The 20,272-nt window shown below is 40.6% G+C and overlaps 1 pseudogene across 1 annotated transcript in view; it reads left to right on the top strand.

Annotated features, from left to right (window-relative positions):
• Nucleotides 1-2,255: 2,255 nt before the first annotated feature.
• LOC124040366 overlaps nucleotides 2,256-20,272 on the top strand; it is a 36,477-nt pseudogene continuing 18,460 nt past the window's right edge. Inside the window, exons 1-16 of the transcript XR_006839707.1 lie at nucleotides 2,256-2,391; nucleotides 4,569-4,680; nucleotides 7,066-7,123; nucleotides 7,698-7,852; nucleotides 9,236-9,322; nucleotides 12,652-12,740; nucleotides 13,232-13,282; nucleotides 13,946-14,110; nucleotides 14,231-14,392; nucleotides 15,244-15,385; nucleotides 15,685-15,884; nucleotides 15,988-16,041; nucleotides 17,011-17,138; nucleotides 17,441-17,624; nucleotides 17,901-18,075; nucleotides 19,642-19,763. The product of XR_006839707.1 is annotated as a myomesin-2-like (transcript). The remainder of the gene's footprint in view (nucleotides 2,392-4,568; nucleotides 4,681-7,065; nucleotides 7,124-7,697; nucleotides 7,853-9,235; nucleotides 9,323-12,651; nucleotides 12,741-13,231; nucleotides 13,283-13,945; nucleotides 14,111-14,230; nucleotides 14,393-15,243; nucleotides 15,386-15,684; nucleotides 15,885-15,987; nucleotides 16,042-17,010; nucleotides 17,139-17,440; nucleotides 17,625-17,900; nucleotides 18,076-19,641; nucleotides 19,764-20,272) is intronic.

The raw sequence follows: 20,272 nt of genomic DNA, 5'->3' as shown, positions 1-20,272 counted from the left end.
TAAAGTACTTAAGTAAAAACACTTTAAAGTACTATTTAAGTCATTTTTATGGTATCTGTACTTTACTATTTATATTTTTGACAACTTTTACTTCACTACATTCCAAAAGAAAAGTATGTACTTTTTACTCCATACAGTTTCCCTGACACCCAAAAGTACTTAACAGGACAGGAAAGTTGTCCAATTCAGGCACTTATTAGGTCATCCCTTCTATCTGATCTGGCAGAATTACTAAACACAAATGCTTTGTTTGTAAATTATGTCTGTGTGTTGGAGTGTGCCCCTGTCCACCAATCAATAAAAAAACGAGAATTGTGCTGTCTGATTTGCTTAATATAAGTATTTTTAAATTATTTATACTTTTACTTTTGACACTTAAGTATATTTGAGCAATTACATTTACTTTTGATACTTAAGTATATTTAAAACCAAATAGTTTTAGAATTTTACTCAGGTAGTGTTTTACTGGTTGACTTTCACTTTTACTCGATTCATTTTCTATTAAGGAATCTACTTTAACTCAATAATAACAACTGGTCTCAAATGACTTTTTCGTAGCAGGTTAGGAGAATTTAAGAGGAAGGTTATGATAATTAATGTAGAAGTTTAGGAGCCTGGCGTTAAGTTTAGGAAAAGGTTTAGGGTTAGCGAAAATGCTATCCTTCCAATGCTACAAAAATCACTTCCTATCGAAGTGTTGTGTAAAGAGTGTCCCGAGCACGGTCTCGTGTAGAAAATTGAAGTCACGCAAGATCATGTGAGAAGTGCAATGGAGCAAGCAACGTCTGACACCTGACACCAATGTAATGAAACAGCAAGGAGCAGGTCTCGAACCCTCAACATTCTAGTCCGAAATCCAGCGCGCTATCGACTGTGCCCCAAAAGCATGCTCAAGCGGCAGAGTCGATATCCGCGCTGAAAACCACAGGGTCGTTACAATACTTTTGAGAAGATGGGAAACTCCATTAGAAATGTATTAGGGCACGCTTCCCATGCGTCGTCAATGGGCCGCGCAGTGCATTCTGGGACAAGATTTCCTCTTCAAGGAGTGAATGGAGTCAATTGGGCGCAAGCTAAAAAACAACAACAACATTAGCACGCATTTCGTGAACAAGAAGTATAAAAAAATATTTTCCGAGATGTGAGATAATTAATGCGTTCTATGTAATGCCGTATAGGTTTGGAATCGTGAGATTTGAGAAGGGATTTGCGTGACGATTAGTTTAGCAACTCTGTGACGCAGCATGACAACCTGGTTGACGGTCTGCTTGGTGGGGCGTTTACACGTATCTTTGTAGCAGGCAGCCTGTATGGTAGTTCACCAGACTTTACATTTCGTAGCTGTGTAGGAGAATTTACGCAGCAGGTTAGGATAATTAACGTATCAGGTTATGAGAATTAGGTGAAGGTTGGGAAAGGGGTTAGGGTTTGCTAAAATGCAAAACAAGTAAACCTTAGACGTCAATTTGAAATAAACTGTAATCCATCTCGCCATGAACCATATATAACCCACAGGCGCGCATACTCGCCACGAATATTAAACAGACTTCTATCATGACATTACACTGGGCCACACAGTTGAGTAAAAAACAACAAACAACAACGTTTAAATGTTTATTGCAATTGCATTTATCTCTTTAATATTTCTATAACAAATGGGCAGGCTTTGCATACATTTTGTACAATGTTATTTATGACAGAAGGCTATGAATGATCCGTTATTGTTTTAATTTAAGCTAACTAATAGATGAATAATGTTTGCATAAAGCTAAACAAGCTGTGTGACATTGCCTCTGATCTGGGGCTATTGGCAGGAATAGCCTAGCCTACGAATATACACTGTTGACTCCTAACCCAATCTCCCGTTAAAAATAGTGCTGGCTACAGTTCAGGTTTCACGGTATGTCTTAAGGTTCCGTCTTGGTTCCTTCAGTTGAGCATAGAACAAAACAAAAATGCATTAAGATAGCCTGACGCTAAAATAAATATAACAAATATTACAATTATTTGAAATTCTTACAATTGTAGCGTAGGCCTATTCGTGAAATAGAGGCTAGAGTTGAAAGAAGTATGACATTTAAATGAAGTAAACTGGACACATTGTGCTCAGGCCAAATTTGGTAAATATTGCAAAATGGAATAAATGTTTTTTATAACTTATACAGTGAGCATAGAAGCGCCGACACTGCATGATATGTAGCCTAGCCTACTGCAAGTAAGAAATGATGTTGAGGGTTGATGTAAAAGCTATATATAGTCATATGCCTATCCATAAATGGGATGCTGAGAGTTGCTGCACTCTGTGGGTCCTTTTTTGTTTTCATCAGCGAGTGACTCCCAAGCGTGTTACGGCTGACCCACCTCTGCTTTCAACTCGTGTAATCTCTTGGGGTAAGTCAGGCTATTATTGCCTTCCCTTACAGATTCCTTCATTTTTCCCGACAGGTGCTGATTTGAGAAATGTGCGCTTGGGACTTGGTTATATCGGAATGTGGAGATGTATTAGTCCAATTGCCTAATTAGTGCCTACTGCCTAGACCTTGACGTGACATAAAATGATATTATCTAGCAATATTCATTTGAATAATTATTGATATAATGTTGCTCTGATGGCATGCTAATAAATCAGTTTATATGGACTTTTAAAAGTCATTCTATAAAAGAAAGAGCTGACTATATGTCTGCTATATGCAGATAAATGTGGCTCAGGAGTTCAAGTGTCAAGGGGTTGATATATCTGGTGCTTGAATGTCTGATGTTAAGCACTTTTGCTTTATACTTGAGAAGTTTTCTAGCTATAATTTAGCTCAACCTGGCAGATACATGAATATAGGGAATAGGATAGAAAAGTCAAAAAGCTCATTCCTGTTATTTGATTGTAAACCTATTTCAATTGTTGAGATGCATTATGCAACTGTGTACGATTGTGGGAATTTAAGGCTGCCATAGGCCCATAGAAATGATAAATATGTCCATATTCAAAGAACTTATTCAAAACTAACGCCTTGATCACACCTACAGTGTTTTACGCAAAATGGTGCGCTGCATCATCTAGATATGTGTGCAAGAAAAGTTCATCATTCTGCTTCTGCTACCTGCTACCATTCTGCTTTCTGTCAAGCCATCTACGCATACAGTTTGACGCATACGTTAGATAAACCCAATGTGTGGACCACACAGAACGCACTGCAACTGCCTCTGCAGCGTAATGCTGAAAGGCAAACGCAGCATCCTATTGGAAATTAATGTACTTCTGGGGTACCAGAATGCAATGACACTGTCGGTGTGATCGAGGCATAAGTTTATGTCCTGCCACTTAAACAACTTGCAAGTGCTCAGATTGTTTTTGTGTCTGTTAATATTCAATCTGCTACAGCAATAGGCTTCACAGGTTAGCATATTTTATTTAACACCATATCATTTGTGAAATATACATTGAACCCCTTCATATGTTATACGTGTCTTAATGACGTTGAGATTGCAGTATTGTATGAATAACTGGAATAACTGAACATTCATTGAACCATTATTTGCCAGTTAACTAGCTCTAAGCCCCCCCCCCCCCCACACACACACACACACTCTAATTTTAAACCCCCAATGAATTTACTTTTCATTTGGTCACCTCTCCTACCCATAACTCAGACTGTTCCATTACATCAGAACAGGTGTTATCTCTCCTACCCATAACTCAGACTGTTCCATTACATCAGAACAGGTGTTATCTCTCCTATCCATAACTCAGACTGTTCCATTACATCAGAACAGGTGTTATCTCTCCTACCCATAGCCCAGACTGTTCCATTACATCAGAACAGGTGTTATCTCTCCTACACATAACTCAGACTGTTCCATTACATCAGAACAGGTGTTATCTCTCCTACCCATAACTCAGACTGTTCCATTACAGCAGAACAGGTGTTATCTCTCCTACCCATAACTCAGACTGTTCCATTACATCAGAACAGGTGTTATCTCTCCTACCCATAACTCAGACTGTTCCATTACATCAGAACAGGTGTTATCTCTCCTATCCATAACTCAGACTGTTCCATTACATCAGAACAGGTGTTATCTCTCCTACCCATAGCTCAGACTGTTCCATTACATCAGAACAGGTGTTATCCCTCCTACACATAACTCAGACTGTTCCATTACATCAGAACAGGTGTTATCTCTCCTACCCATAACTCAGACTGTTCCATTACAGCAGAACAGGTGTTATCTCTCCTACCCATAACTCAGACTGTTCCATTACATCAGAACAGGTGTTATCTCTCCTACGCATAACTCAGACTGTTCCATTACATCAGAACAGGTGTTATCTCTCCTACCCATAACTCAGACTGTTCCATTACATCAGAACAGGTGTTATCTCTCCTACCCATAACTCAGACTGTTCCATTACATCAGAACAGGTGTTATCTCTCCTATCCATAACTCAGACTGTTCCATTACATCAGAACAGGTGTTATCTCTCCTACCCATAACTCAGACTGTTCCATTACATCAGAACAGGCACATTAGCCAATATAATACAGTATGTGTGTTCGTCATTTCAATCACAGGTCATTAAAAGTGATCAACTATGGCTGCAACAGTTGCCAGACACAAGCACGTGCACGTCAGCCACGACTGCCACAGTGCACAGTCTAAGGTTGTCGCAAAGCAGTATACAAGGTAAGGAAGATGGGCCCATAGGAATCTTATGCTTCATTTGAAACGTTTACACAGGCAACCCAATTTTGACTAATCAGATCTGCTCTGAAAAATATCTGATGTGATAAGATCTGATGTGATTGGTCAAAAGAAAATGAGTGAAAAAAAGATCAGAATTAGTCTGCCTGTGTAAATGTAGCTCATGTGGTTTGGAAACTGGTGGCCAGATTTACACATTTTTTGCACAGGAGTATAATAAGCACCTGCTATTTACCAGAGCGAATAATGCATTTAAATGGTAGAGCTTATTTAGCATATTTAGATTCAATGTAAATTGTTTTTCCTCTACTATTTGTTTCTGGTCTTTATTCCCCTCTGAGGATAAAGCACTGGTGTAAATACATAAAGTATATCTGGCCCTGGGTGTACAGTTTCAAATGGCAGTTAGTGTATTCAGCTGGGCTTTTAACAGTGGGTAAGTTTACACCTGGAGAGAGCACTTGTAACTCACTAACAGGTTGGTTCCCTGCTAACTGCCTAATCTCATGTAACTATGCAACCATCCTACTGCTATTACATCACTGAATCACATTCTCTTCTGTAAACTGGAGACACATGCTACAATGTCTTGCAATTTGTATTTGTATTTATTATGGATACCCCTTAGCTGCTGCTAATGCAGCTGCTGCTAATGCAGCTGCCAATGTACAATGAACGGTTTTCTCTGTAATACACCTTTGCTTATTTGCCTTCAACGAGGGGTGTGTTTATTTGTGCGTTGTGTATTGATCAACAGTGGCTCAGTTGGTAGACCATGGTCCTTGCAATGCCAGGGTTGTGGGTTTGATTCCCATGGGGTACCAGCCTTACTGGCTGGTACCAGCCTTACAAGGCTCACAAAATCATTTTAGACCCAAGCCACCCCCTGTACCCGGACTTTGAACTACTCCCCTTTGGGCGCAGATACAGGGCACCCCTCAGGAGGAAAAACAGAACTAGACAATCATTTGTGCCATGTGTGATATCCCTCCTAAATAGCTCGGGCTAATGTTCCTAATGACTCAGTAAGGCCAGCAGGCTAGTCTTTTATTATTTTTTATGTTTTATTGGTATTTAACTGTTATGAAAGTTGTATTGTCAATTTTGTTTTGTATTTAAACGCCTCTTTAAACATGACACTGCAACAACATTTCCCCATGGGGACAATAAAGTCTGTAAAGGCTTCTGAAGTTTGTAATTTCCTCTTTGAAATACAGTATAAATACAAATGTATGTGGACACCCCTTCAAAATAGTGGATTTGGCTATTTTAGCTGTACCTGTTGCTGACAGGTGAATAAAATCGAGCACACAGCCATGCAATCTCCATAACAAAACATTGGCTGTAGAATGCCCCATACTGAAGAGCTCAGTAACTTTCAACGTGGCACCGCAGCTCAGCTGCGAAGTGGTATGCCACACAAGCTCACAAAACGGGACTGTGCTGACCTAGTGCTGAAGAGCGTAACGCGTAACAATTGTCTGTCCTCGGTTGCAACACTCGCTACCGAGTTCCAAACTGCCTATGGAAGCAACGTAAGCACAAGAACTGTTCATCTGTAGCTTCATGAAATGGGTTTCCATGGCCGAGCAGCTGCACACAAGCCTAAGATCACCATGCGCAATGCCAAGCGTTGGCATGTCTTAGACTTGATTTTCCCTTATGAAAATTGTATCAACCTATACAAATATGTCCATTAATTATAATCCACACAATAATTCAAATGTTCCTGTTGCTGCAGGATTATTTTCCTGCCGTATCAAATTGGCTCAAATTTACATCCTACATCTGTACCATACTGTCTATGGATCGTACCATGTTTCATCTATTTCATCTCTGATCATCTATATTACCTGTGGACACTTGTATGATTATTTTGTCAGGTATGCACAGACTGATGATTCATCCCCAAGAAATAGTACACTAGGTAATCTGACAGAAATGCAATCAGAATAGCTATTTTGAAAAACCCGCAATAATATCTGCTAAATATGTGATTATATTTTATTAGAGAGAGGGCTTTTAATGTAAATGAAGTGCTTTTTAGCTTTACAACAATATTTACTCAGCAATGAGCTGATTATTGAAATGTAGCGAAGATGCTTACTGTACCTATGGCACATCCTTTAGTTGTTATGGTTGTTATGGTTAGACTTAACATAGATGTTTTTTGTGGTGCTTAGAGACTTTTCACTGCGGTGAGCCTTACTTAATGTAGATTTGGTCCTAAATGCTTGTTTGCTTGAACATAATTAGCTGCTTACACTTGTTTATGTTGACTTTGTAAATGCCCAACAAATAGTGAACTTGGAATTGCTTTTACCTTTTGTAAATTATGCTTTGACTATGTCTGTTTTGTTTATATAGCTCTGAGGTTGTGGAGGACGATTATCATCACAAACAAGAAACAAGAATCCAGGGAGTGGTAAGGTCCTTATCTGTCTTGTTGGGAGATGTCACCATAATTAAAAATGTATTTTGAAAAAGACGAGCGGAAATATTTAGTATCAGATCGGCAAAAGACTAGTTCTCTTTTCACCATATTGAGCCAAACAGTACTGTACAGGCTCCGATATTTTCTTTTCACATTATCCTCTCTAGCACGGTTCGAGCAACTACAGGTGTAGGATCTTAATTTGATCACCCTGTTGCAGGAGAATTTTCAGGAAATGTAAAACTTGTAGTGTATTTTAGGTTTAAAAAGACTTCTGAAGTTTGTAATTTCAATTTGCTGACTTGATTTCCCCTTATGATTTTTTAAATCCATTAATTATAATCAACGTAATAATTCAAATGTCCTGTTGCTGCAGGATTATTTTCCTGTTGTAATAAACTGGATCTGATTAAGATCCTACATCTGTATGGTGGATGCATAACCAGGCAGGCGCAGTACAGGTTGCCTCAGCTCGGCTTGGCTCAGTATGGTGAAAAGGATATTTACGAAAACTTAATGAGGTTTCATATACTGTAAAAATGTCACATTTCCATATTGTCTTCAGGTACGGAAGAAGATGGTTGAGAAGTATGTTCGTGAGGAGTCTATGATAAGGGGTCCTCAATTCCTGACCACACTCCGATCCCATACCGTTTGGGAGCACACTCCTGTGAAACTATACTGTACGGTCGAGGGTTACCCTACCCCACTTGTGAAATGGTAAGGATTCAGTCTAAGTGGTTTATCTATGGGTATCAAATGGTATTGTATTGGTGTACACTCTTAGGAAAAAAGGTTCCAAAAGGGTTCTACAGCTGTCCCCATAGGAGAACCCCTTTTGGTTCTAGGTAGAACTCTTTTTGGTTCCAGGTAGCTCTATTTTGTGTTCCATGTAAAACCCTCTGTGGAAAGGGTTCTAAATGGAACCAAAAGGATTCTACCTGGAACCAATAAGGGCTCTTCAAAGGGTTCTCCTATGGGAACAGCCAAAGAACCCTTTTAGGTTCTAGACAGCATCTTTTTTTCTAAGAGTGTAGCACAAAGGGAGAACTGTTCCTCTGGTGCTATTCTCTCATTCCCTCTATGGGAGTGAAATAATGGTCAATGTTTTACAGATGATTGATAGTGTTTGATTTCAGTTGAGGCTAAGATGTCAGCATAGTTAAACTTGTCACTGTCTCTGTAGAAATGTGTTTTGTTCTCCATTCCTGAGATTTGACTCATTGATAAACATGGTGAAAATGTAGATACATTTAGGTATCTGCTATAGGTACCTGCTACCACTTTAGGTACCTGCTATGACAAAGGTACAGACTGATTACACAGTCTATAGAAATGTTTGTGGTCTTACAAACATCCTTAAAAACGTAGGTGCTGGGCTAAAGAAGTCAACTTGTAAATAACAGAGAGGCCTGCACACTGAATATGCTCCCAATTTACCAGCTTTATTTATTTAACCTTTATTTAATCAGGGAGTCATGATGAGACCAAGGTCTCTTTTACAGACGAGACATGAATTACATAAATGACAGAAAATACACACATCAAAATATAAATACAAAATGCAAGCAGAAAGTAGAACAGGGTCATAAAAAACCAACACATTCATCAGTAATAAGGTCCTCAGTCAACCTTCTAAATCACTCTAGAGGCACCAGAACATCACATTCATCAGTAATAAGGTCCTCAATCAGCATTCTGAATCACCCTAGAGGCACCAGAACATCACATTCATCAGTAATACGGTCCTCAATCAGCATTCTGAATCACCCTAGAGGCACCAGAACATCACATTCATCAGTAATAAGGTCATCAGTCAACCTTCTGAATCACCCTAGAGGCACCAGAACATCACATTCATCAGTAATAAGGTCCTCAATCAGCATTCTAAATCACCCTAGAGGCACCAGAGCATCACAACTAAAAACTGATGTACCTAACTCAGTAGAGACCAAAGGAATTTCCAGAGTAGCATATTCAGTGAGCTAGCCTCTCTGGTAATACACAGTCTGATCACAATATTCTGCACACGTGGTCACTTTTGTGTTACCACATCCAACTGAAAGAGTCACCATCAACCACTTCTACTTGATTTCTCTCCAGGTATAAAGATGGTGTCAGCATTGACATGTCATCAATTAAATACAATGTGCAGGACAATGTTGGAATTCATACCCTGGAGATTGCCAAGTAAGTTATTCTCATGGTAGGATTTGTTTGGTTTACTAGCTATAGCTAATCTATGTGTTTCAGACATTAGGAGGCACAATGGATGCACACAGTCAGTGGTAAAACAATGAGGGAAAGCACATGTTCTCATTGATTTGAGTTGTTTATTATTTAGATCCATTTGTCCACAAAACATTATCCCATCACGGTAGCTTATCACGGCCATTTAAAAAATCTGATACAATATCATGACTTTGCTCCTGGAACATTGGGGATTTTCACTGTGGCCTCCCTGCATTTCACTCACAATCCCAGTGTTTAATGTTAACTTAATTAACACACGAGTGCCCACAAAAGGGAGTCTTGTGAATGGTGGAGCTGTAGCTGTGGAGCTTTTCCAATTTAGTCAAAAGCCCTCTTGGGCGCCGCCCTCATCTTGAGGACTCGTCAGCTGTTCATAGCGAAGTGCTGAGCTCTGTGTCATTGGATCTTGGAGCTCCTTAAAGAGCACTGCATCCCCTCGCTGTCAGAGTGTCAGGGGCACCAAGGCTAGATCCCCTCTCAAGTCTCAAAGCACTTTTTGCCTCTCCAAATCAAAATGAAAGGTCTCAATAAAGAAATGCCACTCTGTATTCTCCCAGTGTTCAAACCCTTTCACACTCAAAGAGAACAACCGTGGTTTGGAGACAGAGAGGGATAGTGAGTGTGGACAGCTTTAAAATAGTGTGTGCAGGGTCAAGGTCTGATATCTGTCACTATTCTCAGCCTTCTCTCCCCCCTTGAATCTTTAGATGTTTGCCATTCATGTTTAAAAGCCTCTCATGTTGAATATCTCCTGAAGAATTCATGGACTTGTTTTTTTCTTCGTCCCCTGCATAGAATTATTCTCCTGTCCTGAGTTAAAAACATTTGATAATGTCTGCCATGATCTTGAGTGTGTGGTTCTAGAGGTCAAGATACGACGCTAGAAAAGTATTTAAATGTTCTGTATTTATTTGCTGTGCAATATTGAGCATTAATAGAGCCATAGCAACATTTCAAATGAGAACCGTGTCTTGATATTTCACAGTATTAATTTTAGTCAACAGCAATTTGCATAATCTACATAATTTATCATCCTTTGAAAGTTTACCATCCTGTAAATTCAACTCATGAAATTATGTTTGGTGGTTAGTAAATTAATCAAAAATAAATAATAAATCCACAAACAAAAATAAATAGATAAAAGTCTAAGCCTTAAGTATTGCTGAGATGTTTATGTTTGTTCATGTACAAATCAAATCAAATCAAATCAAATCAAATTTATTTATATAGCCCTTCGTACATCAGCTGATATCTCAAAGTGCTGTACAGAAACCCAGCCTAAAACCCCAAACAGCAAACAATGCAGGTGTAAAAGCACGGTGGCTAGGAAAAACTCCCTAGAAAGGCCAAAACCTAGGAAGAAACCTAGAGAGGAACCGGGCTATGTGGGGTGGCCAGTCCTCTTCTGGCTGTGCCGGGTAGAGATTATAACAGAACATGACCAAGATGTTCAAATGTTCATAAATGACCAGCATGGTCAAATAATAATAAGGCAGAACAGTTGAAACTGGAGCAGCAGCACAGTCAGATGGACTGGGGACAGCAAGGAGCCATCATGTCAGGTAGTCCTGGGGCACGGTCCTAGGGCTCAGGTCCTCCGAGAGAGAGAAAGAAAGAGAGAATTAGAGAGAGCATATGTGGGGTGGCCAGTCCTCTTCTGGCTGTGCCAGGTGGAGATTATAACAGAACGTGGCCAAGATGTTCAAATGTTCATAAATGACCAGCATGGTTGAATAATAGTAAGGCAGAACAGTTGAAACTGGAGCAGGAGCATGGCCAGGTGGACTGGGGACAGCAAGGAGTCCTCATGTCAGGTAGTCCTGGGACATGGTCCTAGGGCCCAGGCCAGTTGAAACTGGAGCAGCAGCATGGCCAGGTGGACTGGGGACAGCAAGGAGTCATCATGTCAGGTAGTCCTGGGGCATGGTTCTAGGGCTCAGGTCCTCCGAGAGAGAGAAAGAAAGAGAGAAGGAGAGAATTAGAGAACGCACACTTAGATTTACACAGGACACCGAATAGGACAGGAGAAGTACTCCAGATAAACAAACTGACCCTAGCCCCCGACACATAAACTACTGCAGCATAAATACTGGAGGCTGAGACAGGAGGGGTCAGGAGACACTGTGGCCCCATCCGAGGACACCCCCGGACAGGGCCAAACAGGAAGGATATAACCCCACCCACTTTGCCAAAACAGCCCCCACACCACTAGAGGGAAATCTTCAACCACCAACTTACCATCCTGAGACAAGGCCGAGTATAGCCCACAAAGATCTCCGACACGGTACAACCCAAGGGGTGGGGAACCCAGACAGGCCGACCACAACAGTGAATCAACCCACCCAGGTGACGCATCCCCCAGGGACGGCACGAGAGAGCCCCAGCAAGCCAGTGACTCAGCCCCGTAACAGGGTTAGAGGCAGAGAATCCCAGTGGAAAACGGGGAACCGGCCAGGCAGAGACAGCAAGGGCGGTTCGTTGCTCCAGAGCCTTTCCGTTCACCTTCCCACTCCTGGGCCAGACTACACTCAATCATATGACCCACTGAAGAGATGAGTCTTCAGTAAAGACTTAAAGGTTGAGACCGAGTTTGCGTCTCTGACATGGGTAGGCAGACCGTTCCATAAAAATGGAGCTCTATAGGAGAAAGCCCTGCCTCCAGCTGTTTGCTTAGTAGGGACAATTAGGAGGCCTGCGTCTTGTGACCGTAGCGTACGTATAGGTATGTACGGCAGGACCAAATCAGAGAGGTAGGTAGGAGCAAGCCCATGTAATGCTTTGTAGGTTAGCAGTAAAACCTTGAAATCAGCCCTTGCTTTGACAGGAAGCCAGTGTAGAGAGGCTAGCACTGGAGTAATATGATCAAATTTTTTGGTTCTAGTCAGGATTCTAGCAGCCGTATTTAGCACTAACTGAAGTTTATTTAGTGCTTTATCCGGGTAGCCGGAAAATAGAGCATTGCAGTAGTCTAACCTAGAAGTGACAAAAGCATGGATTAATTTTTCTGCATCATTTTTGGACAGAAAGTTTCTGATTTTTGCAATGTTACGTAGATGGAAAAAAGCTGTCCTCGAAATGGTCTTGATATGTTCTTCAAAAGAGAGATCAGGGTCCAGAGTAACGCCGAGGTCCTTCACAGTTTTATTTGAGACGACTGTACAACCATTAAGATTAATTGTCAGATTCAACAGAAGATCTCTTTGTTTCTTGGGACCTAGAACAAGCATCTCAGTTTCCAATATGTATTCTTCCGGTATTCACTATAGGTGTGAAACTGATGACACTGCGCAGTACACTGCTGTGGCTGGTAACATTCATGGACAGGTCTCTACTCAGGCCTCTATCATTGTCAAGAGTAAGTCTGGAAAGGCAAAAACATACAGTATACATGTGTTGTCAATGCATTGTTTTTAATATAATGCTTATTTAAATGGCCAATCAGCAGTGGACACAATAATAAAGCATACTCCCCACTACTGTTGAGGTAAAAAGTTGAGGGATGGGGCTGGAGAAATGTAATATCTCTCAAATTCATAGACAGAGCTATGGATGCAAGGACTGAACATCCATGATATCACAATTATAGTTTTGACCACGTTTTGAAACATTGGCGTAAAACAAGATTATATTTTGGGTTCTGATGGGGTACGACAGTTAAACTAAGCTCATGAGGCAATTAGAAGTTATATAACTTATAAGTCCAAAAATGTATGGAGCGACTGCTGATTGCCCCTTTAAATGGAAAGCGTATGTGTAATTACTTGATTTATACCATAATCATACAACATGATGGTGTATTGTATTGTTGCATAGTGATTGTGTGTGTATAATATGTCTGTTCTGCAGGAATCAGAGAAGAAGGACATTCATCTTCCTATGCATTGCTTCCTTACACAAGTAAGTCCACCCAACACAACTGTCCTGTTTATTCTCTCTGATACTTAATTTATCCTCTGAGTAGATTCTGAGCACCGTTGAGTCAAATCCAATCACTGGGGATTGCTTGAATAGGGCCTCATTCTTCTTGAATTGTAAAGATGTAGCCTACATATGAATCAATGTACTCAACACAACAATGTTTTGTACTATAGTGAGAGACAAACATAAACTACTGTAGAAGGTATATCAATTCAAACATGCTTTGTTAGAATAATGTTGTTTTTGATTTATTTCCAAATGTTTGATGTGCTTGATACCGTTCCATTAATTCCATTCCAGCCATTACAATGAACCTGTCCTCCTATAACTCCTTCCACCAGCCTCCTCTGGTATATATTAATCACAACACCAGTTGCCCTTTTGTCTTCTTTAAAAAGAGAATAGGAGACAGAGAGTGCTATTTAAGTGGTATGAATATGCTGAGGTACATAAATCGTTTTTGTCAGACTGTCACAATATCTTTAGAACTCAGAATTTTAGAATTCAGAGCGCTCTCTCTCTTTCAAAGTGTATATAATTGCATGCTTGCAGAAAATAATTGTGATCGTGGTGCTCTATAATGATGTTACTGAAATAGAGTCATAATACTGTAAGTATGTCCTCCTTTACTGTCTTCTGCAGTTCCCATGTTGCCGGAAATCAAATACACCAAGATCAACATCACCTTCCTGGAGACTTTTGGCTCGGTCTTTGGAACAGAGGGAGACACAGTCACCTTGGCCGCCACAATGACCGCTACTCCTAACCTAGCCAATCTGCAGCCTGAAGCTCAATGGTTCAGAGACGGTATCACATTTTCTCTTACGATCATAACGCTCTCAATAACAGATGATTTACTAGGCCAGTTTTGTAACTTCAGCTACTGACGGGTCCTCACTTTTTAATGTTGCTGTTTTTTTGTGTCAGATCATCGGCTGTCAGACTCCAAGTGGGTGAAGATAGAGTCTGCTAGAGGCAAGACCAAGCTGACCCTGCCTCACCTGAACAAGGATGATGAGGGTGTCTACTCACTCCGTATGGTTACAAAGGGGGGAGATGCAGTCCACAGTGCATTTATTTCCTGTGCAGGTAAAACAACAACTAACTTTGAGAATTGTAGCCAGGGGTGCAACTTTCACTGGGGATGGGGGGACGTCCCCAACTAACTTCTGAAATTGAATTTTTGTCCCCCCCAGTTTTATCATTGGAATGTGATACAAAACAAGGCAACGGTTTGCTTTAGGACCATGCAGACGCCTCCAAGCGGTCGGTTAGGCTGTTTGGAGTGTTTATCCGACTGGATAAAAAAAAATATATATTTCTAAAACCAAAGTTGCGCCCCTGTTTGTAGCTATACCCCCTCTGTGTGTACCAGCAATGCAGCTACTTTAGAAATTGTAGTGTCAGTAATATTCTGATATCTTTCAAAAAAGCTGATTTGGTCCTTTGATGGTTCTGTCCACAGGGAGTTTCAGGTATTGTGTGATTCAAAGCCATATATTTACAGTTAGGCCAACTTTTAGAATAGAGCGTGAAGCAAACTTTTGGAATATCATTTTTGAATTTTTGAATTTTGAATGTTGTTCTAGACATTCCGTTAGTATTGTTTAAATATTCCCCATGCAATGTCAATGGGGAGCTAACATGGCTGCCATATAATTTTATAGTGTCATGTAAATGCATCACAATTCATAAACCGCATTGGCTCAACTCGCTAAATACAGGGTTGTCAGTAGTTACAACAGCCACAAAGTCAAAATTGGCTATATTGTAAAAATGAATGAATTCAAAAATTTCAGATTTAAAGAAAAGAAACTGTAGAAATAAGCGGTGTTTAGCCATTTGTGGATGTAGTAACTCGTGACTACCTTAATACTTGGCTATGGCATGATGTACTTTGACAGAGTATGAAGATGTGACTTGCTTTGTCCCTGTGCCAGATGGTCCTCCCCCAGTGCCTGGAGCTCCAGGTGCCCCTATGGACATCAAGATCCATGACGCCAACAGAGATTATGTCATCGTGTCCTGGAAGCCTCCCAACACCACCACTGAAGGCCCCATCATCGGATACTTTGTAGATAGGTAACGGAAGGTGTTGAAATGGGAATCAAACGTGAATATTTCCAGCTACTTTTTCCAGATGCCTGATGATCTGACCAGGAAAAACATCAGGAACCCGTTATATACTTTCATTTTTTTCTTCTTCTTATAATCACATGACAATCTAGGCTCCAAAATTGGAGACAAATCTGCAAATTACAACCTATACTCTTCCACCACTGTTCGTAGCTGGTGACAGGATAATGTAGCTTTATCAGCCAAAATGTCCTCTTCAGAGATGGATTTGGGGAGATGAACCAATTTTCCTCATTTTGTTTCAGATGTGAAACTGGAACTGAAAATTGGGTGCAGTGCAATGACTCCCCCATTAAGATCTGTAAATATCCTGTGCCTGGCCTGGTCGAGGGCCACTCCTACTATTTCCGTGTGCGGGCAATAAACTCACACGGCATCAGCAAGCCCTCCAGAATATCTGACCCCATCGCCGCCCTGGACCCCACTGAATTTGAAAGACTCCATGGTAATGTGGTGATGACATCTTAAACTTTACCTTGTGAGTTCATATATTCTCTAGAATCAAATGAAATGTATATTCTTTTATGTTTTTATCTTTGTTTTGACAGCCATCAAGTTGGGTGGAAAACTTGACGTTGTAATTTACCACGATGACGTTGAAGGTACTAAATGGTTTTCTATGATGTATGGGGATCCTTGAATCTCGATCAACTAGTTTGATGCAAAAATCTTTGATGTTCTTCTAAGAAGTCATGATATTACTTTTCTATTCTTATTTCTGTATACCTCATCAGACACTGAAAGGAGGTCCAACTCCCCCTTTACAATATTGCCATATCATTAGCCCTCACATTGTACCATGCCTAACATCTGTACAACAACTGTCACATCTTTTACATTTCAGTTATTTAGCAGACACTCTTATCCAGAGCGACTTAGAGGAGCAATTAGGTTAAGTGCCTTGCTCAAGGGTACATTGACAGGTTTGTTTTACCCAGTCAGCTCAGGGATTCAAACCAGTAACCTTTTGGTTACTGACCCAATGCTCTTAACCACTAGACTACTAATCAGCTGCTCTCTGTCTCAATATTTAGCAATAATAGCAATAATAATTTTTCTCGTGGGGGGGGGGGGATCTTGGAGGGCTGGTGGCCTGGTGGTTGGGAGCTTGGGCTGGTAGCTGATAGGTCGCTGGTTCTGGTCCCCATTTTTGACCATATGGGAGATCTGACGACGTGCCCTTGAGTGCCCCAGACTCTGGATGGGAGTCTGTTAGATGACTGAATGGGATGTAGATGTTGAGCGGCTTCACTGCAAGTAAATTGTATGTTTTAATATTCAATAAAAAAAATAAAAATGTAAATATTTATATACATGAAATAACACATATGGAATCATGTAGTAACCAAAACAATGTTTACTACATGATAACATATGTTTTATTTCATAGTTTTGATGTCTTCACTATTATTCTACAATGTAGAAAATAGTCAAAATAAAGAAAAACCCTTGAATGAGTAAGTGTGTCCAAACCTTTGGCTGGCACTGTATGTGTATAGACAACTCGGGGGAATGCTCCCACTTGGGCAAAAAACAGTTTGTGAATTCTTTGTGATGTCTTGTGTCCGTAGATGGGAAGAAAGTACCAGGAACCCCCTCCAAGTTGCACGCTTCAGAGACCGACCGAACATATGTTGTCCTCAGCTGGAAACCTGCTCCTTATCAGAGCCAGGCCCCAGTGTGGTACTATATTGAGAAGGTTGGTCTCTCTCTGCTCTCTCACCTTTCTTTTTTACCCAAATTTTGCAGCAACAGAATAGAGACACATTTCAACATGGAATCACTAGATTTGTGTCCTCTAAAACACATTAAATATTTCTGGGATTCCATTTCAATAGAATAATCAAGGGCGCTTACAAGTAGGGTCATGATTCAAATCGAATGAATGGTTGAAGTCTACATAATGAATTGGGGTTATGTCTTCTTCTCCATTGCGTTTGACAATATCTGTGGATGTTGTTACAGAGTGTAAATGTTGTCTCTGGGGCTCTTCCCTCACAGTGCTTGGCCGAGAGCGGTGCGTGGCAGAGGGTAAACACTCAGGTACCCGTGAGATCTCCTCGCTATGCCGTGTTCGATTTGTCTGAGGGAAAACAGTACTTGTTCCGCGTGCTGGCTGCAAACATGTACGGAAGCAGTGAAGCCTCTGAGCCCACAGAGCCCATTCAGACTCAAGAGCTGCGCGGTAAGAAGGTCCTCTTCAGTGGCTTTATAGCTATCTCTTAAAGTCCTCCACAAGGTTGTTCTCAAGTATTTTCTCTAAATGTCAAACTCCCTGCAAAGCATAGCAATAGTCAAGGGTAGAATTTGGAAAAAGTTACTCTGGAAAAATGTTTAAAAAGTCATTTGCACCCATATTACAGATTTAGCAAAAAAAAAAAATTGTCCTTCATTTAAAGTAAGTTATAGATATTTGACCTTTTGCCTTAAACATTAACCATGCCTTATTCATCTACTTTAGGGGTCCCCTCCGCTCCTGGTCAGGTGGTTGCCACAAGGGAGACTGATACATCTCTTCTTATCCAATGGGCTGAACCCAAGGAGCCTAATAATCTTATTGGCTACTACATCGATGTGTGTGTAAAAGGCTCTGGGGACTGGGGTTCAGCTAACCACAAACCTCACAAGAACAACAAGTATGTATTCTGTCTTGTACAGTGGCTTGCGAAAATATTCACCCTGCTTGGCATTTTTCCTATTTTGTTGCCTTTACAACCTGGAATTAAAATGGACTATTTGGGGTTTATATCATTTGATGCCGACCACTTTGAAGATGCAAAATATTTTGAAGATGCAAAATATTTTTTATTGTGAAACAAACAAAAAAACAACAAAAAAACAGAAAACTTGAGCATGCATTTACCCCCTAAGTCAATACTTTGTAGAGCCACCTTTTGCAGCAATTACAGCTGCAAGTCTCTTGGGGTATGTCTCTATAAGCTTGGCACATCTAGCCACTGGGATTTTTTTCCCATTCTTCAAGACAAAACTGCTCCAGCTCTTTCAAGTTGAATGGGTTCTGCTGATGTACAGCAATTTTAAGTCATACCACAGATTCTCAATTTGATTGAGGTATGGGCTTTGATTAGGACATTCCAAAACATTTAAATGTTCCCCTTAAACCACTCAAGTGTTGCTTTAGCAGTATGCTTATGGTCATTGTCCTGCTGGAAGGTGAACCTCCGTCCCAGTCTCAAATCTCTGGAAGACAAACCTGTTTCTCTCAAGAATTTCCTTGCATTTAGTGCCATCCATCATTCCTTCAATTCCCAGTCCCTGCCGATGAAAAACATGGATGGTGTTCTCGGGGTGATGAGAGGTGTTGGGTTTGTGCCAGTCATAGCGTTTTCCTTGATGGCCAATAAGCTGAAGTCTCATCGGACCAAAGTACCTTCTTCCATATGTTTGGGGAATCTCCCACATGCCTTTTGGCGAACACCAAACACTAAGTGTTTGCTTATTTTTTTCTTAAAGCAATGGCTTTTTTCTGTCCATTCTTTGGTCAAGCCCAGCTCTGTGGAGTGTATGGCTTAAAGTGGTCCTATGGACAGATACTCCAATCTCTGCTGTGGAGCTTTGCAGCTCCTTCAGGGTTATCATTGGTCTCTTTTTGCCTCTCTGATTAATGCCCTCCTTGCCTGGTCCATGAGTTTTAGTGGTGGACCCTCCCTTGGCACGTTTGTTGTGGTGCCATATTCTTTCCATTTTTTTATAATGGATTGAATGGTGGTCTGTGGGATGTTCAAAGTTTCGGAAGTTTCAGAGTTTCAGATGGTGGTGCCCCTTGCTTAGTGGTGTTGCAGACTCTTGGGCATTTCAGAACAGGTATATATATACTTAGATCACGTGACACTTAGATTGCACACAGGTGGACTTTATTTAACTAATTATGTGACTTCTGAAGGTAATTGGTTGCACCAGATCTTATTTAGTGGCTTCATAGAAAAGGGGGTGAATACATATGCACGCACCACTCAGATTTTTTTTAACAAGTAATTTTTAAAATTTCACTTCACCAATTTGAACTATTTTGTGTATGTCCATTACATGGAATCCAATTAAAAATATATTTAAATTACAGGTTGTAATGCAACAAAATAGGAAAAAGGCCAAGGCGGATTAATACTTTTGCAAGGCACTGTACTTATTATTTGAAGTGTGATTTCATTCATCACAATGCTTCATTTGCTATTTTTGATTAGGTTTGTGGTTCAAGGTTTGACCACTGGTGAGACATATGCTTTCCGTGTGCAAGCCATCAATGAGCTGGGTCTTAGTGATGAATCACAGGAGTCCTCCCCCCTCTCTGTCAAAGCTGCACTCAGTGAGTATGGACACACACACACACACACACACACACACACACACACACACACACACACACACACACACACACACACACACACACACACACACACACACACACACACACACACACACACACACACACACACACACACACACACACACACACACACACACACACACACACACACACACACACACACACAGCAGACAGAATATACTTGTCATTTGTCGAGATTCCAACCAGGTGGAAAAAGTGCTGCATTCAATATGGCAGTAGCAACAGTAACAAAGAAGAAAATTGCAAATACTAAATTTTAGCGACCCACTGTGCTTAGCTGGAGGCTCTTTTCTCTGTGAATGATCACAGTGAATAAATTGTAGCAATGTTGTCAAGACTTTCTTCAAGGCCGTTAGTAGCTGTCCAGAAGTAAAACACACAAAAGGCATCTAACTTTGATGCCTTAAGTCGGCTGAATATCTAATGATTATATCATCACAAGCATCGTATCATTAAATAAATGTCTC

The sequence above is a fragment of the Oncorhynchus gorbuscha genome, linkage group LG07 (assembly GCF_021184085.1).
Source record: "Oncorhynchus gorbuscha isolate QuinsamMale2020 ecotype Even-year linkage group LG07, OgorEven_v1.0, whole genome shotgun sequence".
Taxonomy (NCBI): domain Eukaryota; kingdom Metazoa; phylum Chordata; class Actinopteri; order Salmoniformes; family Salmonidae; genus Oncorhynchus; species Oncorhynchus gorbuscha.
This window is presented reverse-complemented; position numbering and strand designations above follow the sequence as displayed.